Genomic DNA, 21,134 nt, shown 5'->3' with positions numbered 1-21,134 from the left:
CAACAGAACGAGTGACAGGAGAAGCCGTTTGTGGGTGGTGACAGGGGCAGTCCACTAGAAACGGGGGAGTGGAGGTGCGAACGCAGGTGTGCCTGAGTGTTTCAACGCTGTTTCAGAGGCGTGCATAATTACCAGGCAGCATCATGGTACACGTCACCTGGTTGTATTTCACACTGAAGTGATCGCAGTGCTTGCGGCAAGGTATAGTCAACCTCAAGCGCTGCGATCGCATCTGATGGTGCTCGATGTACCGATGGTTTCATGCACTTCCAGGAGATGATGTGCGCAAGTGGGCGTCTTATGAATGGCTGGTGGGCGTCTGCATACACAAAGTGATCGCACGCCAAGACATAGTGGGCGTGCTAATGCCTCGCCGTACGATCACCTGCCTTGCTGGGTGTGTGCCGGATTTGCATACGCAGGCTGCGAGCGAACGCATCTAGCGAATGGGTCTGAAAGAGCTCCATTATTTGATAAATAGGCCCCAATGCCTGGGTATGGTAACTTACAAGACACCAGATACTGGTGGAATAATGTCCATCAAGACACATTTTACTTATTCTACAATTGTATGTTCTCATTATTTTCCAGATGCAGCCACCTAATCAATTTATATAAAAGTTTTTTTGTTTTTTTTAACACAAAACTATTTTTTTTTATTTACCACATGGCACTAGGATTAGAGACATACTGTAGGACCGTATTCAATTAGGTGCGAAAAGCCGTTTTCTGTGAAAAAGTATCGCGAGTGACGTCATTTCGACATGTGAAAAGTTTAAATTTTTTGCCGGTGCGGAAACTCAATGCATTGGAACCTGCTAAAACGTTTCGCCTAGGAATAGGTGTTGAAAAAAATTGCAGAATTGGGGTTTTGGGGTGCAAACCTCGGAAAACCCCCCTGCACCCTTGGGACAGTCCCCCAAAGGTAAACTGCGTCAAAAAGAGTTTCAAACACTCTGTAGATCACCCCAAAAGAGTACTTTCATTTTGGGGGTGAAAAAGTCCAAAGTTGGGGAACAAACTTAAAAACTAGTGAAATAGACTCCAGGGGGAATTTTTATGTTTTTTTAAAACTTCACTTTAGTAACTTTAAAATATGCTAGCACTAATTTTCATGTACCCCAAATTTGCTGGGACTACTTATTTTCACAAAAAAAACTGCTAAACGCTATTCTTCACCATTTCTGCAAATACGCTAATTAGCAGCTATTGTCAGTGCATCTTTTCGGGGGTGTCAGGCTGATTTCCCCAAATCTGACAGCACTTTTCACATGTTACAGTTTCGCCGGGTCCCGTTTTCGCAGATTTCTAATTGAATACGGGGATAAGCGGAGACACGTGCGATACTTTTTCGCATTGAAAACCAACGATGTCAGCGAAAAGTCCAGCATGCGAAAAGTACGGGAGTTTTCGCCTGGAATTGAATATGCCCCAGAATAAGAAAAACTGGAGCACACCTCTGTGTATGGGAAAAAATGAGTCAGATATTACCAAAGTTACATGAAACAAAAAGTAATTAGTATGTGAGTCACTGAAACTGTGGCAATAAATGACTATTTGTGCAGTAGTGGAGACACCTGTGTGACTTGTGCAATTAGATTGAAAGGGATGATCTTTCCAGGAACACAAAGACTGCACACCAGGGATAATTTGCCGACACTGTATGTAGGGCCTGATTCACTTCCGTTCGCAACTGCGATTACCCACGCAATCGGCCGATTGTTGCATTCTGCGCATGCTTATGCATCGCAGTGCGCGAACCACCCAATGCGATCAGGACTACGATCGCAGTGACTACGTAGACCCATCGCAGAGTGATTGACAGGATGTGTCGTTTGTGGGTGGTGACGGGGGGGCGGTCGGCGCGCCAGTGCGTTTGAACGCCGTCACAGGGACGTGCATAAATTATCCACTGCGATCCTACGCAGCCTGAGTACACACAGCGTGCAATGAAGTTAGCAATTCCTGAGTAAGATCAGATGCCCTGATTCAGAGCCGGACGCTCTGACCATTATGAATGCACTGCGTTTTCCACTAACAGTGTCAATATTTTTTACGAATACACCCCTGCCCCTGGATGGACACAGAAATCCCTGGATGGACACAGCAGCCCCTAGATGGACACAGCAGCCACTGCCTCTGGATGGACACAGTGACCCCTGGATGGACACAGCAGCCACTGACCTTGGATGGACACAGCAGCCACTGACCCTGGATGGACACAGCAGCCCCTGGATGGACACAGCCAGAGCCGTAACTAGACTTTTTGGTGCCCTGTGCCAGAAAGAGCATTGGCTTCATTTTTCAAATGGACATAATGCACCCAAAAAAGAGCCATGGCTTCATGGAGAAGGGCCAGGGAAGAGATAGGAGCGGCCAAGAGATGCTGGGGATGAAATAAGAGGAAGCTACAAGCAAGAATGATAATAAACAGAAATTTGACAGGCCCAAACAGCATCCCCTGACCAGTGGTGCCCTGTGCGATGGCACCGGCCGCACTACCCTAGCTACGGCCCTGGACACAGCAACCGCTGGATGGACACAGCAGACCCTAGATGGACACAGCAGCCCCTGGATGGACACAGCAGCCCCTCTTGGATGAAGCACAGCCCTGACAGTCCGGGACTCAGCAAGCATATGGCGCCGATCACCGTGGGGGAGGGACTTTTATACAATCCAAAACCCGCGAGAATCCGACAGCGGGATGATGACATTATGCCACGCTTTGAGATCCGAGTCAGGCAGGAAAACCCGAGCTGGACTCGGATCTTGCCTCGGATCTACAAGTTTAGATGGGTCCGGTTCTCGGAGAACCGGACCCACTCATCTCTAAGTAACATACTATTGCAGTTGAACTGCGTGCGTAATCGCTATTGCAATCGCAGTTGTGATCCTTAATGAATCAGGCCCTTATGTGCAACATTTTCACTAAACCATAGCAACAAATCAGATATATACTTTCATTCTTTATTGTGCTAGACCGGTACATGCTTATTGCTGATTGGTTGCTGTGACTGTGGACAAATGTTGATGAGGCCTAAAGGCTGCAATAGGGATGGCCATTGGTACTACACCAATCGATGTTTGCCATCGATGGGTGTTTTAGCTGGAACCATCGATGGATAGAAACTATGCTACCATCTACCATCGGTGGTTCCCGTTATCGAATATTCACAGCTGCGCAGAATAGCAGCAGGGGCTGGCTGGCAACTTTTAGCCTGGGAGGCAAATGCATGCTGGCGGCCCTGGCAGAGGAGTAGCATGTAGCCAGAGTGCCCGGAGCACGTGTGTGCTATGGCGCCCCCCCCTCAAGTGTTCCAGGGAGGAGGCGGGTCCATATGGGATTAATGTAAGGTAATGTAAAAATAAAGATCGGGGACAGCCCCTTGTAGTGGTGCCCATATGCAATGCCCCATGTGCCCCAGGAGAGGACCCCCTTATGCAGGCCTCCAGTAGTGCCCCCAATAGTGATCCCCCCTATGCAATACCCCTTATACAGTGTCCCCAGTAGTGGTCCCCCCTGTGCAGTGCCCCTTGGGCCCCCAGCAGTAAGCTCCTTATATAGTGCCCCCAGTAGTGGTCCCCCCTATGCAGTGCTCCTTATATAGTGCCCCCAGTAGTAAGCCCCTTATATTGTGACCCCAGTAGTGGTACCCCCTATGCAGTGCCCCCAGTAGTGCTACCCCCTATGCAGTGCCCCTTATATAGTTCCCCAGTAGCAGTCCACCCCCCTTGTAGCGCCCCCAGTAGTAGTCCCCCCAGTTGTAGTCACCCCTTGTAGTGCCCCCAGTAGTAGTCCCCACCCTTGTAGTGCCCCCAGTAGTGGTCCCCCCTTGTAGTGCCCCAGTAGTGGTCCCCCTCTTGTAGTGCCCCCAGTAGTGGTCCCTCCCTTGTAGTGCCCCCAGTAGTTGTCCCCCCCTTGTAGTGCCCCCAGTAGTGGTCTCCCCCTTGTAGTGCCCCTAGTACTGGTCTCCCCCTTGTAGTGCTGTAGACACACGTAATAAAAATAACCCCACTTACCTGAATCCCCGCTCCCGCCGCCGCCATCCGCTCCACCGTCCGTCCTCCCAGGCTGGCCCTCTCTGCATTATGGGAGAGACGTCATGACGCCTCTCCCATTACCCACTGCAGGAGCCAGAAGATGGAGCGGCTCCTGCAGTGGGCGCAGCAGCAGTCAATGAGAGTCTGACAGGCTCTGATTAACTGCTAATTAAAACAAACACACAGCTGCCAGCATCGGCGGCTGTGTGTTTGTCAATCACTGTGTAATGCTGACCGAACACCGGCCGGTTAGCGCTACACGCGCAGTGCAGCTGTGTCGCAGAGACACAGACTGCCCGCGGCCCGCATGGTGCTGCTGCCTGAGGTGCACATGACACCCTGCCCCCGGCAAAGTCCGCCTCTGGCTGCACGGCTCCCCCGGTGGCTGGCTATGGTAATGCTGATGCCAGCGAGTGTGTAGTTGTGTGTTATTAGTCTCACTATGACAACCGGAGTCAGTGATGGGGTACAGTTGGTCCAGACGGACCATCTCAGCTAAAAGTGGGTGCTTAGCTCGCCTGCTGCAGCAGCCGAGGTGGTTGGGACGGTCGAGGTGGCCAGTATGAGCAGCGCAGTGAAGCCTCTGTATCTGTGTGAAGTGCACTACATGCAGCGCTGTATCTGGAAGGCAATGTGCCCTGTGCAGCACTGCCGCCCCTCTCGCTCCCTCTCCGCCCCCCTCCTCCCCCTGAGCGCTTACCTTTCCTTCCTGCTCACCACTGCCGGAGATCTCTTCCTGCAGATCTCCGGGGCCGGGAAGTGTGTGGCCGGTGCTGCTGGAGGATTCTGCCCTGCGCAGAGGCACCGGCCGCACCACCCTCCCTACGGCCCTGACTACGTGCATATTGTAATTGTATTCAGGGGCGTTCTAAGAGAGGAGGGGGCCCATGTGCACTCCTCGTGCAGGGCCCCCTCCTCTCTCCCTGGTGGCTGGCAGCCGACTGATGCGGCTGGCCAGCCACCAGAGCATTAGTAGACTCTGGACTCTAGAGTGTGCCCGGAGTCTACTGCGCATGCGCAGAACACCGGTAAAATGGCCGCAGCGGCCATTTTTCCGGTGTTCTGAGCAGCAGTGACACCCGACGCGGGACCTTGGACAGGTAAAATATGGGTGCAGTGTGTGCGGTGCGGGGCCCCCCTGGACCCGGGAGCCTGTGTGCCCCGCACACACTGCATTCATTATAGATATGCCACTGATTGTATTGTACTACTGTACTGTGTGTGTGTGTGTGTGAGTTGGAGTTTAATTTAATTAATTAATTCATTAAATCATTCACTACACACGAATGGACTCTCAGAGAGCTGGAGCGCGGGGGCCGGGGCTAGGCTCTGGAGTGGTCTGCCTGCTGCTGCGGCGCTCAATGCTGCTGACTGACAACTGAGCTCAAGCTGCTCAGCCAGTCAGTGAGGCACTGAGGCGGGACAGCCCACGATCCACCAATCCCGTCGCACATCCAGCCAGCAAATGAAACTGAGACTGAGAGACACATGATGACAGGCGGAGGAGGAGTCTAGAGTCAGACTCTGACTGTACTGTGTGTGTACATATACTGACGCTGTACAGTAAGTAAGCACGCCCAGCAATGATCTTATGTAAAGAAACCATTGCCATCGGCCCCAGGAATACCATCAATGGCATGAAACCATCTGGTTCTCTGCCATCGATGGTAAAACTATTTGACATTGACCATAAACCATCAATGTTTTAAAAACATCGATGGTCGATGGCCATCTCTAGGCTGCAGCCAGTCATTTGTCTGCAGTGATGTGGTCATATAGCATCATCTGAGTTGCTGACATACTTGCCCAGTACTATGCACTAGGACCTGCATGCTTGAATAATATGGAATCATAAATGATAAAATGTCTGTATTTTCATTTCAGGAGGATTTTATGGTCAAATTAAACGATGGCACCTAAATTTCTCACCCCTGATTTACCATGTCTGTCAGCACCCCTGAAACCAGGAATAGAGGGAGGCGATATCCTCTGTGTACTCACTCCCATAAAAGAAAACAGAAACCGGTTCATATTTGTTTAAGAAGGAACTATTAAGACAACAAGGCCGGAGCTGTGTCAGTGCGAATGAGGAGGAAATAAGGAAGGATTAGGCTGGTTTGTATGGAGTAGGAGGAGGGGTAGGTCTGGGAGTTACCATGGATAGAGAGGGAATCCTGTATAACAGGTGTACTGCAGGAATCTGTATACCGTGACCGGCTTGCCTATGATAAACACACTGAAGCTTGTATTATACCAGGGGAAAAGTCAACTGTAGAGAGAAACAGGTGGAGGAGGAAAGACGGAATCGGGTGGGCAGCAAAACCTTTAGCAAACAGTTCAAAGTGCTGGGATCCTCTACTCGTTTGCTCATTTGGAGGCTGGTGCTGAGTTGGATGAAATTTGTGTCTAAAATCATAAGAGCAAAATGCACCCTGGAAAAAAAGTCAGTTTTGCTAAACTTGCAGAGCTGGCTATAACCGTCTAGACCAGCAAGAGTAGCATATGTACCTCCTTTAGGAGAAAACAATAGTATATGTGCCTGGGTTACACTAGCAGAGAACAGTAGTATATGTGCCTGGGTTATACCAGGAGAGAACAGTAGTATATGTGCCTGGGTTATACCAGGAGAGAACAGTAGTATATGTGCCTGGTTTACACCAGGAGAGAACAGTAGTATATGTGCCTGGGTTATACCAGGGGAGAACAGTAGTATATGAGCCTGGGTTACACCAGTAGAGAACAGTAGTATATGTGCCTGGTTTACACCAGGAGAGAACAGTAGTATATGTGCCTGGGTTACACCAGGAGAGAACAGTAGTATATGTGCCTGGGTTACACCAGGAGAGAACAGTAGTATATGTGCCTGGGTTACACCAGGAGAGAACAGTAGTATATGTGCCTGGGTTATACCAGGAGAGAACAGTAGTATATGTGCCTGGGTTACACCAGGAGAGAACAGTAGTATATGTGCCTGGTTTACACCAGGAGAGAACAGTAGTATATGTGCCTGGGTTATACCAGGAGAGAACAGTAGTATATGTGCCTGGTTTACACCAGGAGAGAACAGTAGTATATGTGCCTGGGTTATACCAGGACAGAACAGTAGTATATGTGCCTGGTTTACACCAGGAGAGAACAGTAGTATATGTGCCTGGGTTATACCAGGAGAGAACAGTAGTATATGTGCCTGGTTTACACCAGGAGAGAGCGTTAGTATATGTGCCTGGGTTACACCAGGAGAGAACAGTAGTATATGTGCCTGGGTTATACCAGGAGAGAACAGTAGTATATGTGCCTGGTTTACACCAGGAGAGAACAGTAGTATATGTGCCTGGGTTATACCAGGACAGAACAGTAGTATATGTGCCTGGTTTACACCAGGAGAGAACAGTAGTATATGTGCCTGGGTTATACCAGGAGAGAACAGTAGTATATGTGCCTGGTTTACACCAGGAGAGAGCGTTAGTATATGTGCCTGGGTTACACCAGGAGAGAACAGTAGTATATGTGCCTGGGTTATACCAGGAGAGAACAGTAGTATATGTGCCTGGGTTACACCAGGAGAGAACAGAAGTATATGTGCCTGGGTTATACCAGGAGAGAACAGTAGTATATGTGCCTGGTTTACACCGTTTACACCAGGAGAGAACAGTAGTATATGTGCCTGGGTTACACCAGGAGAGAACAGTAGTATATGTGCCTGGTTTACACCAGGAGAGAACAATAGTATATGTGCCTGGGTTATACCAGGAGAGAACAGTAGTATATGTGCCTGGGTTATACCAGGAGAGAACAGTAGAATATGTGCCTGGTTTACACCAGTAGAGAGCGGTAGTATATGTGCCTGGTTACACCAGGAGAGAACAGTAGTATATGTGCCTGGGTTACACCAGGAGAGCACAGTAGTATATGTGCCTGGTTAACACCAGGAGAGAGCGGTAGTATATGTGCCTGAGTTACACCAGGAGAGAACAGTAGTATATGCGCCTGGGTTACACCAGGAGAGAACAGTAGTGTATGTGCCTGGGTTACACCAGGAGAGAGCAGTTACATGTGTGCCTGGGTTACACCAGGAGAGAACAGTAGTATATGTGCCTGGGTTACACCAGGAGAGAGCGGTAGTATATGCGCCTGAGTTACACCAGGAGAGAACAGTAGTATATGTGCCTGGTTTACACCAGGAGAGAACAGTAGCACATGTGCCTGGTTTACACCAGGAGAGAACAGTAGTGTATGTGCCTGGTTTACACCAGGAGAGCACAGTAGTATATGCGCCTGGGTTACACCAGGAGAGAACAGTAATGTATGTGCCTGGGTTACACCAGGAGAGAGCAGTAGCATGTGTGCCTGGGTTACACCAGGAGAGAACAGTAGTTTATGTCCCTGGGTTATACCAGGAGAGAACAGTAGTATATGTGCCTGGGTTGCACCAGGAGAGAACAGTAGTTTATGTCCCTGGGTTACACCAGGAGAGAGCAGTAGCATGTGTGCCTGGGTTGCACCAGGAGAGAGCAGTAGCATGTGTGCCTGGGTTACACCAGGAGAGAACAGTAGTTTATGTCCCTGGGTTATACCAGGAGAGAACAGTAGTATATGTGCCTGGGTTACACCAGGAGAGAACAGTAGTTTATGTCCCTGGGTTACACCAGGAGAGAGCAGTAGCATGTGTGCCTGGGTTGCACCAGGAGAGAGCAGTAGTATGTGTGCCTGGGTTACACCAGGAGAGAACAGTAGTATATGTGCCTGGGTTACACCAGGGGAATTGGTATGAAATACCGCCGGCCGCAGGGTTCGATTCCCGTCAGCGGCAGCCCAACAGGAGCAGAGTGCGACGCAGCGGAAGCCCGACAGCGCTGGAAATCCCAATCGTGGCTAGGTAAGTATCTACTAACCTAACCTAACCCCCCTAACCCTAACCCTCCTTAGGGGTGCCTAACCCTAACTTCCCCCCCAAGTTCCTAACCCTAATCCCCCCTCTAAGTGCCTAAACCTAACCACCCCCTTCCCCGCTGCCTAAACCTAAGTCCCCCGGGGGGGTGCCTAACCCTAAGTCCCCCCCGAGGGTGCCTAACCCTAACCCTCCCTCCCCCTAGCCTAACCCTAACCCTCCCGGGGGGGTGCCTAACCCTAAGTCCCCCCCGGGGGCCCTAAATCTAACCCTCCTCCCCCGCGGCTGTCCGCTCGCGGCGTCCGGCATCACTACAATCGTGATGCCGGGCGCCGGTCTCCCGGCGTCGGGGAAATGCGGGCATCTAGACGCCCGGCATTTCACCCTTGCCGGGATAAGACAGTCGGGAAGCCGGCTGCCGGTATTTAGGCAGTCGGCTTCCCGATTGCCTCCCACACCAGGAGAGAACAGTAGTATATGTGCCTGGGTTACACCAGGAGAGAACAGTAGTATATGTGCCTGGGTTACACCAGGAGAGAACAGTAGTTTATGTCCCTGGGTTATACCAGGAGAGAACAGTAGTATATGCACCTGGGTTGCACCAGGAGAGAGCAGTAGTATGTGTGCCTGGGTTACACCAGGAGAGAACAGTAGTATATGCGCCTGGGTTACACCAGGAGAGAGCAGTAGTATATGTGCCTGGGTTACACCAGGAGAGAACAGTAGTGTATGTGCCTGGGTTACACCAGGAGAGAGCAGTAGCATGTGTGCCTGGGCTACACCAGGAGAGAACAGTAGTATATGTGCCTGGGTTACACCAGGAGAGAACAGTAGTATATGTGCCTGAGTTACACCAGGAGAGAACAGTAGTATATGTGCCTGTGTTACTCCAGGGGAAAACAGTAGTATATGAGCCTCCTGGCCGCTCGCATAGCTGTGGGTGTCAAGACCATTGCGACCATCGGGCTTGCGACGAGACCCTTGTGGTAGGATCTCGTTGCCGCAAGCACCAGAGAGATTTCGGCTCTAACTGAGCCTAAATCTCTCCCACTGACATCACTCGTGATGTCAGTGGGGCCGGCCCCAAGCGGAGGCGTTCACATGGGAACGCCTCCGTTTGGGCAGTCACTCCCCTGGCCCGTCCACCAAATGGGGCGTGCTGTCACTCAACATCGACAGCACGCCCCCTTTGGTACGAGACCCGGAGTGATGGATTGCCCGTCGCTATCCTGATCTCGCGCATGCGCATGACGGAGCCGCCTCGAGCGCATGTGCTCTGGGCCACCATTGACCCGGTTGCGAGCGCTTAGCGCTTGCGACCGGGTCTGAATCAGGCCCTGAGTGCGTGATTATTGCTGGCCCAGTGACTGCAGGTTTTGCAAAGGGCCCCCAACTGGTGTTACCATCGGTTGAGCCCACTAAACAGATGGAAGCTGGTCCCTTGGGTGAATTAACCAGCACCAGCAGTGAAGGGGTGAGTGAGGATGCTCAAATTCTGCTAGAGAGTTCGGTGGAGCCATCCTCTAGTAGTGAAGGTGAGTTTGCCCAGATGGGCTAGACCCAGTATCAGAGGAAGATCTGCTGTAGGTATGGCAGAGGCTGAAGGGGGAGCGGCAGCTGCGGTCAGTACCTCAGCGTTTAAAAATAAAATGACGACCACAGGAGCTCCAGTTAACTTACCTGGCAACCTGGTGGCTGGTGAAATTGAGAGAATGGAGGTGGGTCAGCAGGAGTCTGCAGTGCCTGAGAGCGCAGTAAGATAAGGCTGTATGATGGTAGAAGCTTGTGGGGTGGTCCATAGTCCGTGATCCATTTCCAAGATGGTGATAGTCTCGGGCAGTGTTGGTGCGGTTCACGGAGGGGAGGCGTCTATGCTGGGGCAGCGGTTCCCGGGGCAATGGCTGACACCGGCCCCTCTGCGACTGCTGCAGCTCTCTGCGTTCCTGTTCCTTAGTATTGACCCTAAAGGCTGTGAGCTTGGGTCCGGCGTGGGCCGGAGAAATTACTGAAACTATAAGAGGTGCTGAGGCTGGTCCCCTCCCTGGTCTAAAGCAGCAAGTTTAAACCTAGCAACTGGGGAGACCGAAGGGGGCATGGTCAAAGATTAAGGTTAAATCTAATCAGGAAAGGCTTGCAAAAACAGATGTTGCTTGGCAGAATGGTAATAAAAATAATAGTCAACAAGGTGCTATGTCTGTTCCTTCTACCCCTCAAAGTTTTATTAGGCCCGATACTGTATCTTATGCCAGAGCAGTGGGTAATGCTGGCTCAAGTAATAGTGGCCCTAATCCTGGACCAAGCATTGGCCAACCAATAAAGAGGAGACATTTTATTCAATTCAGATGGGTGGGAGATGGTGAGGTCCCCAATAAAGCATCATTTCTTTATATGATTTTTTCCTTAGATTTGAAGGCCATTGACTTACTGTATATGCTTGTATACCATACACCCTATCAAAACTCCTGACTTTGATGTTAGTTTTTTGTCTTTGAATGGACTCCAGGCTTTTTGTTCCCTAGGGGAATTAAATAAGTCAAAGGAGCTCTATAGTCTTTTTAAGACAAATATGGTGACAAGGCAGGATAGAGGTAAAGCTACAGTTCTGGTACACAATGAGTCTCTGCCTCAGGCTGCTATCGTATTTTGGCTGATAAGGTCCTGTACGTTGCTGTCCCCACTAGAGAAAATTGAATACACCAAGGGTGTATGGGGGTGATCATATGCTGTATTTGTCAGGCTGAATTCAGCAGGGACAGAAACAAGGAACATCCCCTCAGCCGCCTACATTGGTAGAGACGGATTACGATGGTTCTACCCTGGGCAGCCAAGAACCTGCACGCTGACTTCCGCCATATGAGTAACGATCAAACGGTTGCAAAGTGCTCTCTTTGTGGCCAAATTGGGCACAGCACAAGAGAGTGCACAAAGGTACATTGTACTTTATGTGGAGTGGAAGGCCATCCATATAGCAGGTGCCCTAGTGCATCCCACAATGTAGGGGTGGTGGTGGAGACAGTAGCAAATACAGTGGTGGATGAGATAGGAGATAACAGCATGTTAGAAGTAATACAATTTGAGAACATGCTTAGGCAGTTACAGGAAAGAAGTGAGGATAAGAACTAAAGTGCAGTGGGTGAGTCATCCTTCCAGATGGTGAAAAGTCCAAAGATAACGGTATCTTATTTGCAAATAAATTTGATGTTCTTTCACCATCAGACGAAGAGGGAGATGGGGAGGTAGTTATGGTGGGCAGGGAAGAATTGATATTTGTACCCCCAAAGAAAAAGAAAGTAAAAAAAAAAAAACAGTCCAAATTGTCATCGCGAGAGGTTGTTACACTGAGCCTGAAGTGAGAAGGGGGAAGAAGGGTAAAGTCAAAGATAAAACTAAATATTTGTCCCCTTCAGGGGAGCTTGAACGGGAACCAGTAGGGACAGAGTTAAGTTTAGCGTTAGAGTCCTTCTTGGAGAAAGGGGGGGCTGTACATCAGAGTGAAGAAGATAAGAACTCTCAGGATATGGTTGGTGGTGGAGGAAACTCCTAGTCACGAGCTTGTAAGGCTAGGCACCTTGTATGGGTCATTGTTATTTAACCCTAAGGGTAAAGAGGTTAGGGATGATCAAGGTGGTATTAGCCTCCTGGTCCTCCCCAGGTGAGCTATATGGGTGGTCATGATATTGATACTAGGTAGGTCTCTGTTATAGTAGGGCCTAAGCCCACATGATGGGGTAGTAGCCCGTTTCCGGTGATGGGTGTGAGGTGGTGGAGAGTGTTGGGGAGGAGGTTGTGTTAGCGAGTGATGATGTGATTCCTTTTGGTTTGTTGTGTAAATGGTTAGGGTCTTCTGATGAGGATAGTAAGAAACAAGTAAAGAGAAAGTGAATGGGTCCTACCGCTATAATCCAAGAACCATGGATCCCCAACCTAAACTATGTGCCACCATTAATGTGGCTTCTTTGCTTTCTGAATGTGCTAGTTTTCTGGACAGTCACTGTTTCGACACGCTTGTTGCCGATTTTTTATTTTTGCAGTAGACCAGGGTGGGTGATTTAGCCACACTCCATTGGGCCAAATCCCAGTGGAGGAGCCCAATGGAGGAGGGGGTCATCTTTTTGGTCTCTTGTGGCAAGACGTATGGTGGGTTGGCGGTGCTTTTTACTGGTATGGTAGCCGTGCACAGGATTATAGAGCTACAGGTAGGTAGGTGCTTGGTTCTGGATGTCAACCTGAGAGGACATGACCTGAGGATAATCAACATCTATGGGCCCCAGTCAAAGTGGGACAGGAAATGTCTTTTCAGAGAGATAAAGCAGTTTTTTTTTTACAGCCCAGCAGATTGCCTTTAGAGTAGGGATGAGCGGGTTCGGTTCCCTGAGAACCGAACCAACCCGAACTTCGGGGATCCGGGGCGATCCGAGCCCAAGCTCGGATCTCCCTGTCTGCCCCGGATCCCTCTCCCGAGGCAAAACCTCGAGATCTGCTGTCGGATCTCGAGGTTTTGCCTCGAGCGGCCATTTAAAAAAAAATGCCTTTGCCTTTAATGGGCAAAGTGCTGATTGGCTGACAGAGCCGTCTGTCACGGCTCTCAGCCAATCAGCATTATGGTGCTCATTTGCATGTAGCACGGACTCGTGAGATCCCATTGTAGTCAATGGTGGGAGCCGCAAGGTTATTAAAGTTTACCCTGCGGTTCCCACCATTGACTACAATGGAGGGAGCCGTTCATTGGCTGAGAGACGGGAGATGACCTCTCTCAGCCAATGAATGCTTAGCAGCGGGGTTTCCATGGTGATACCCCGCCGCTAAGCTCTCATTCGGGAAGTACCGTTCTATAGAACGGTACTAAGTTCGTGGATCACGTTTTCGTTTTGTTTTTTTGCCAAGTCCGGGGATGCCTACTTTGGAACAAAGAGGACAGAACCTCGCATAGGAGATGGTGAGTATGTTTTTTTTCACAGGTCCCCTATGGATACTTTACCGGACAAGTGGACGATGTTACATAGGTGAGTATGTGTACATGTGTGTGTGTGTGTGTGTGTGTATGTATGTTTAATAAACTTATACTGTCACGGTGTGTGTGTCCTGTGTTTTTTTAAACATTTTTTTTACAGGTGAACTACAGGTACTAGTGGGCCCTTAATGCCCTGCATGCTGGTACTTGTGGTTCTCCAAGTACCAGCATGCAGGGCAGGCTAGCTGGGACTTGCAGTTCTACTTGTAAAGACAATGTTTGATATTCTTTATTTACACCACACCACACAATCAACCCGCCACCCACCGCCACCAGGGGTGGCGGGGATAGCCCCGGGCTATCAGCCTGACCCTGGGGTGCCCTGGAGAGGGTGACCCCTTTATTGGGGGGGTCCCCAGCTCTCCAGGGATCCCCGGCCTGGGCTGACTAGCGGTCAGGGCTGATGCTGCGGCTGGGGGGCCCGGTGAAAGGGCTCCCCTGGCTGTGGCATCAACCCCCCGCTAGAAAAAGTCCAGTGCTGGTTCTGGAACATACAGGGGAACCCTACAAATTTTTTTCCCCTGTATTTCCAGAACCAGATCAGAGCCCAGAGCTGGTTTGCGTAGAATACGGGGGACCCCTACGTCGTTTGTCCCCCGTATGTTTTGGCAACCAGCGCTGGTTCTGACTAGCCCGGTGCTGGTTGTGCTTAAGTACAGGGGACCCCTACGTCATTTGTCCCCTGTATTTAAGCACATCCAGCACTGGGTTACTAATGCCCGGGGCTGCACGCCATTTTTTTATACAGGTTTTTTTTTTTTTTTTTACCACAGCAGCACGGACGGGTCTCACGGACCTGTCATTGCTCTGTGCCAATCACACAGATGCATGTAGCACAGATCTCCCGGGTTTGTGCTACATGCAAATGGGCACCATAACGCTGATTGGCTTCCTGTCTGCCACTGCAGTGCCACTCCTAGATGGGCCACGTGTTTGTGCCGCCCACTTGTGTCGCTTAGCATAGTCATCCAGCTACCTCGGTGCAACCTTTTGGCCTAAAAACAATATTGTGAGGTGTGAGGTGTTCAGAATAGAGTGGAAATGAGTGGAAATTAATGTTATTGGGGTTATTAATAGCGTAGGAACAAAAAAAGGCCCATTTTATGTGATTTTAGCATTTTTTTTTATTTTTTAAGAAAAAATCCAGATCCAAAACACAAAACCCAGAACCCAAAACACGGAAGGGTGGTTTTGGCAAAACCAATCCAGATCCAAAACACGAAGAAAGATCCAGATCCAAAACCAAAACACGAAAAGTGGCCGGTGCACACCCCTACTTTAGAGGTGATTTTTGCACCGTCATTAGGCCTAAAGACACCAGAGCATCCCTGGGTTATGAGTCCAACTTTTTAGTTAGCATGATTAGAGAGGCAGGTCTTGTGGATGTGCACGTTCGTCATTTCCCAGACCTCATGGGTTACACTTATCATTGCGGTAGTCGTAGGTCTAGGATAGATAGGATTTTTGTTAAGGAGTCCTTGAAAACTTTGCCTCCTGAGACAAAGCCAGTAGAGTTCTCCAATCATGTTTTCCTGAGTGTTACATTAAACGCCTTAGAAACCCCTTAGAAAGGGCGGGGCCTTTGGCGTTTGAACTCTGAGCTCTTAACAGAGGAGAGGGTCAGACAGTCCTTTAAAGACGTTCTTCAATTACAAAGACACTTCTGGAGGCTGATTGGAGTAGATCTGAGTGGTGGGAGGAGTGTAGAAAGAGGACCTGAGGGTTTTTCCAAAGGCTGGTAGCCAGGGAAAACTTGTCAAAAAGGTGCGTCTACCAGAGCTTGAGAAGGAAACTTGATTTCTTCATCTCTGAGTGTGGCGATAGTAGGGAAATAACCTGAGTGAAGGCTCAGATGAAGGAATACCAGTACAGTTGTCTGTCTTCTTTGATTCTGGAGAGGGATTATGGAAAATACAGTAGCACTCACCCGATCCCTACCAGAGTTGCGGAAGATCTGTCAATCTGAGGGAGGTCCTGGGTCTGTATGATGACCAGGGTGCTCTTCGTGAGGCTAAGGAGGGTATCTTGGAAGTCATTGGGTCCTACTACTCCGACCTTTTATTGGAGCAGCCACTTATCAGAGAGAGGATGGACCGTTTCCTCAGGGAGACACCTGGGCTTGAGGGTCTTGGTCCCTCTTTTGTTTCTTTAGGTAATGATGTAATGGTGGAGGAAGTCAAGAAAACCATAGACAGTTTGTCTATGAAGAAGTCTCCAGGCCCAGAAGGATTAACATCTGAAATCTTTAAAGTTTTTTTCTGACCTCTTGGCTCCTCATCTCATAGAGATTCATAATGAAAGGCTGGGAGAGGGGTTGCTCTTTGAGAACTTCTGCCCTTATATTATTGTCGAAAGGTAAGGATCCAGCTCGTATTGAGAACTGACACCCCATCGCTCTTCTCAATATGGACAGAAAGATTTTGGCAAAGATACTTTTCAACTGGCTGATGGAAATGTCCTTTAGTGCTCTCCTTGGTGTCCGGGAGGCTGTGGATTGATGCTGAAAATTGGGGGAAATATTTGCTGGCACTGGATCAGTCCAAAGCTTCTGATAGTGAATCATCAGTATTTGTGGGCTGTGCTAGAAAGGTATGGTCTTCCTGTGCGGGTGGTAGATTGGTTGCGAGTCATTTATAGTCAGGCCGAGAGCTTCCCACTAGTCTACGGCTGGGTAGGCCCTGCTTTCACGGTCAACTCGGGTGCCCATCAGGGATGCCCCTTTAGAACCCTTCTATATGTGTTCACAATTGATCCCTTTGTAAGCAGGATTGAGAGTGGCACTGTAGGGGGTGTGCAGCTGGGCCCTGAGTCTCCGTTGAGGGTGGTGGCCTATGCAGATTATGTCACAATTGTACTGTCATCCATGGCAGAAGCACATGGCGTAGAACATCTTATCTGCGAATACTCTGAGGCTTCATGCTCTAGAGTCAGCCAGGATAAGTGTAAAGCTTTCTGGGTGGGGGAAGGAAGGTGATGAGTTTATCCTTCTGGATGGCCAGGGCTGGATTAATAATGGGGCAGGTGGATCTGCAGCTCCAGGCCACCCTATGAAAATAGACCCACAAGACCTAATAAAGGGCCTGATTCAGAGCTGAATGCTCTGACCAGAGCGCTCGCTCTGAATCAGTGCCCTCCTACCTTTTTTTATCAGAGCCAAAATCACTCCCACTGACATCACTAGTGATGTCAGTGGGGCCGGCTTGAGATGGTAGGCGTTCCCAGGGGAACGCCTCCGTCTGGCAGCATCAACAGCACGCCCCCTTTGGTGCGAGACCCGGAGCGATGGAGAGCCCGTCGCTCGCCGGGTCTCATGCATGCGCATGACGGAGCTCCCTCTGTCGTGCGCATGTGCAGTGGGGGAACATCGACCCGCTTGCGAGCGTACTGCCGCTCACGAGCGGGTCTGAATGACCCCCAAAGTGCATACTGTGTTGACAGGAAAAAAAAACAAACATTTCCTCTCATCACCACAGAATTCTGTAACCCTATTCATTTTAATCATCTCTCATTCCATCCTCGCTACCAGAAGCCCTGCCTACCCTCAGGCCTGCTCGAAGCTCTGCCCCCAGACTATACAAAACTCCCCCCTTCCCCCCCAGGCCAGTCTGAAAGCCTGTCCTGAATTGTATTAAGCTCCGCCCCCCAAAGATGTATACCATGACATGCCCGAAGCTCTGTCTCCAGGTCTTCTAAAGCTCCACCCATTCACCCCTCACCCCTCCCTCGGTAACTGCAGCCGAACAATTGTGAGAAAAAAAACTCAGAAAAGTTTACATAATGTGAGTGGGTGTCTGGCATCTGCATATGTATATGTGTGTGCATGATTGTAATGTGTATATGTCTATATATGTGTGTTGTGATAGGAGCACTGGTAAAGTGGTCAGTGGTAGATACATTTGTCCTAGGTTTTTGCCCTATGTGTTCTAAAAAAACCCCAGGAGAAAGACTGCAGTGAAGCAGATTTGAGTGTCGGCTTTTTGGAAAAGCTGGTTTTGGTCCTGGGGGTGTGGATGTGAGGAGAGGGAGGGCTCCATCCACAGGCCACTCCGGGTTTTGGCCTTTTCGGCCTGTTAGCAGGCTCATTAGGGTCTGCCCCTGGAGCTGGCTGATTTAGGCTGTGTGTGATTGTAAGCTAGGTGTCTCATACCTGGGAGAGAAGCAGGCTGGGTGGCTCAGAGACACTTGCTGAAAACTACCTGTAAGTCTTGTGCATACGCTTGTGTTGATGGTGGAGGCAGTAGGCCCCACTATTTCTTTAGCGAGGGAACCTCTTGTCTAGTTAGCGCACAGACAGGGTTAGGATTTACTTTTATGTTTTGTTCTCCTTTTTTGTTGCACAATAAAGACTTGTACCGACCAGCTAGTACGAGACCCCAGACTGGTGTACTATTTTCCCGGCTGCAGTGTGTGTGAAGAGGGAGTCCATCTATCCCAGGAGAGGGACCCCTAATCTGGTCCTGTTACAGTGTGTATAATATATACTGTATATATATATATATATATATATATATATATATATAGCGTGTATATAAGTATAAACAGAGCAAGCACTCCATAACAAACAAACTAACAAATACTTGCCCAGGTGCCCTCTGTAGTTTGTGAAAACTAAGGATATAGAGACATGGCAGCTGCACTCACACAGGACTGGAAATCAAAAGAATAAAAGTCAATTATCAATAAAAGTCATTAGACTGAAACGTTGAACTGAACTACCCCAGCGTGGTGTCATTATTTTGATTTCCATTCCTGTGAGTGGAAGGGCTCCTCTGAAAGGACCATAATATAACCATTAGCAGGTTCTTTGGGATGTAGTCAGGAAGTCGGCGGTCGAAATGCCGACCACCGGCTTCCCTACAGTGAAATCCCGGCATGGGACTAATTATAGGCCAAACTCTCGACGCCCGGCATGCCGAACATAGGTAAGTCGGGCGTCGGGAGCTGATAGCCAGGAGGGGGGAGGGTTAAGTTTAGGGACTCCCGGGAGGACAGGATAGGCACCCCCCCCAGGATGGTTAGGGTGCGGGGAGGGGGGGTTATGTTTAGGCACCCCTGGGGGGAGGTTACAGTTAGGCACTAGGGGGGAGGATAGGGTTAGAAGGGGGAGAGGGGAGGGTTAGGGGTCTTACTCACCTTAATCGAGATCTTCATGTGCCGGCCTTCCGGCGTCGGTATTTCATCCGCCAGGCTTAGGTCCGGCGGTAATTCATACACATTCCGGTTCTTTGGCATAGATGCAAAGACCTTAATACAACAATTCTGTTGAAATTTCACACATTACAATATGATATATATATATTGTAATAAGTTCGGGGTAGGAATCCCTCTCCTGGGATAGATGGACACCTCCAAACACACAGCAACCAGGAAACAGCACACCAGTCCAGGTTTTCATGCACGCTAGCCAGAGTGAGTTTTTATTGTGCAGTATAAAAGCAAAAATAATAAAAATAAATCCTAGTCCGCCTGGGCACTAACTAAACAACAGGTTCCCTCTCTCAAAAATGGTAGGGTCTATTGCCCTCACCACAAACATAGGGATATGTACAGTACTTACAGTAAGTATAACACAGTGTCTCTGAACAAGTCTGCCTGCTTGTTCTTCGCAGGTGTGAGACACTGAGCCAAACCCTGACATAGCTTATATGAGTCTCTTCCAGGTGCAATCACTAATCAGCCTGCTCTCAGGCTGAAAGGCCCAAACACCTGAAAGTGCCCTGTGGATGGAGCCCTCCCTTCTCTTCACACATCCACACCCCCAGAACCCATTATCTGGCATTTCAGAAACCTTGGACAAATGTACACTCCATTTACCACTTCACCAGTATTTCTATCACAATAAATATATATACATATATAATTAACATATGCACACATTGGTAAAATGGCAGGGTAAAGATGCTTGAGGTGCACATAAGGGAATGATTCTTGTCTTGGGATCAGATCTGGGAGTGCAAGGAGTGGCGAGAGATATGAATATAAATATGCCGCTAAATGTGAACAGGGTGCTGTGTTGTGTTTGAGGCAGTACAGAAAAAAGTTTGATATATAGGTCGGATACTAAGGGCTAAAAAAAATAATCTCTTCTCTGCCACTGTTGCTGGAAAAAAAGCCTTTAATTTTGTTTGTCACTAGATAGAAAAAAGAAGAGTGCGGATAAAGCACTGATTTCTCCTTCTATTCTTTTCTCTAATAACAGTGCTGCAACCCCCATAGGTTTTAAGGGGCCTATCCATTAGCAGATAAAATGAATGATTTAACGATATATCGTTCAATCGTTCATTATATCTGCTAATGGATAGGCCCTGAACGATGACAGATGCGCACTCCCGCGGCCGATAAATCACATCTGTCATCTCTCCAACATGTTGGTCAATTATCGCATATAGCTGTACGATATTAGCAATATCGTGCAGTTTATATGCGGTACACGACGAACGATATTAGCAGCAGCTACAGAGCGCTGCAGAGAAAAAAATCCACTCCCTGAATGATGTTATGCGATATCGTTCATCGTTTGGCAAAATCTGTCATGTACATGACAGATATTGTTCAGCACAGCCACCAGAATTTTCAAGGGATATCTTTTGTACATCTGCTCAGTGGCGTATCTATAATGGGTGCAATGTGAACGTCCAGTTTCCACCCAGTAATGCTCATCCAGTCAGCACACGGGCCCCCTGGTCCAGGGGGGACCCTTACCGCACACACTGCACCCATTTTTTTTTTAACTTACCTGTCCGTGGTCCCGCGTCGGGTCTCAGCGCTCCTCAGAACACAGGAAAATGGCCGTCGTGGCCATTTTCCCGGTGGTCTGTGCATGCGCAGTGGACTACGGGCACACTCTAGTGCCCGGAGTCTACTAAGGTTCCGGTGGCGGGCCAGCCACGTCAGTCAGCTGCCAGCCACCAGGGAGAGAGGAGGGGGCCCCGCACGGTGAGTGCACACGGCCCCCTCCTCTCTTAAGACGACCCTGCATCTGCTAATGGATAGGCCCCTTTAATGGGGGCTTCGCACAAACTGTATTTAACACAATGAGAGAAGCGAAGGTTTAACACATAGCCACCATCTCAGGATAGATAAGCAGGAAGAGACCGCTCTCTTCCTGGTCTCTTCCATAATATGTAGCGTCCCCACCATGTGCACAGGGTACATACCTTTCGTCTCCGTGAAAGACGGCAATGGGTTCCTTTT

The sequence above is a fragment of the Taudactylus pleione genome, unplaced genomic scaffold (assembly GCF_031769625.1).
Source record: "Taudactylus pleione unplaced genomic scaffold, aTauple2 ptg000147l, whole genome shotgun sequence".
Lineage (NCBI taxonomy): Eukaryota > Metazoa > Chordata > Amphibia > Anura > Myobatrachidae > Taudactylus > Taudactylus pleione.
The sequence above is the reverse complement of the archived record's forward strand: the minus strand, read 5'-3'. Positions refer to the sequence as shown.